Consider the following 1,294-nt stretch of genomic DNA (forward strand, 5'->3'; position numbering starts at 1 on the left):
AATGGTACCAGTCCCTTTCTGCACCTTTAGTCCGAGCTTCCGGGCTCCATCACCTGAAATAAAAAGATGTGAGGCACCTGTGTCCACCAGTGCGCTCACCTTCTGACCCGCAACCATCAGATCCGCAAACATCAAGCCTTTTGGCTTGCGGCTCCCCTTACTCTGGACAGCATTGAGCACCAACGACCCAAGCTTTGCTGCCCCTGACTCTGGCTCCTCGTCAGACTCCCTGTCTACAGCAGCCAGCTTGCCCTTCTGCGGGCAATTGCGCGCTATGTGGCTCCCTCCACATAGGTAGCATGCTAGTGGCTCTCGGTCCCCCTTTGCTTTCCACTTGCCTGTTGATGGCTTCCTCTCGCCATCCTTGGTTGAACGGTCTCGGTCTCCATCCTTGGACTCCCGGTCACGGTCCTTCCCATTGGACTGCTTCTTCCGGTCCCTATCGTCCCTGCCCTTACCCTTGGGCTTGGTAGACTCGAACTTGTTCAGAGGCTTGAACTCTATCAACGCCTCGGCAGTGGTCATGGCTTTAGCCAAGTCATGAACTCCCCTCCTTTGTAGCTCATGCTTCACCCACGGCTTCAGCCCATCCATGAAAGCAAAGAATGCGTCCTTCTCGCCTAGATCCGAGATCTGTAGCATCAGTTCAGAGAATTTTTGAACATACTCTCTTATGTTCCCTTGCTGGCTCAACCTGCGCAACTTTGCCCGTGCCTCATCATCGGCATACTCCGGGTAAAATTGTTCTCTGAACTCTTTTTGGAACTCTGCCCAGGTTCCAATCTTGGCGTTCCCACGCCTGACATCATCACACCTGCGCCTCCACCACAATAAGGCTACATCAGTGAGATACATAGCAGCGGTGCTTACCTTTATCGCCTCGTCTTGCATGCCCATGGCCTGGAAGTACTGCTCCATACCCCAAAGGTAGTTGTCTACTTCTTTGGCCGCCCTAGTCCCCTTAAACTCCTTAGGCTTGGGGACATCCAATCTGGATCTGGACACTCCAGCAAACATGCCATTCCCAATGGCAGTCTTGCAAGTCACGAGCTCACTGGTAAGCTCCTCCATCCGCTGGCGCATGGCCTCCATGCCATGGCGCATGGCCTCCATGCCATCTCGCAAAGTCAGAACTTCCGCCTCCAAGGATTCATTCTTTTGGGTGATCGCATCCAGGCCATTGTTGAGAGCAGCTGCTAGCTCACTTTGGATCTCCTCCCCCATGGAGTCTAGCGATGCAATGTGAGTTTCTACTTCCTCCAGCTTCTCCCCCATGTCGCCTATGGTCACCTCC

The sequence above is a fragment of the Durio zibethinus genome, unplaced genomic scaffold (assembly GCF_047325235.1).
Source record: "Durio zibethinus cultivar Kanyao isolate XHJ-2024 unplaced genomic scaffold, ASM4732523v1 HiC_scaffold_387, whole genome shotgun sequence".
Classification (NCBI taxonomy): Eukaryota; Viridiplantae; Streptophyta; class Magnoliopsida; order Malvales; family Malvaceae; genus Durio; species Durio zibethinus.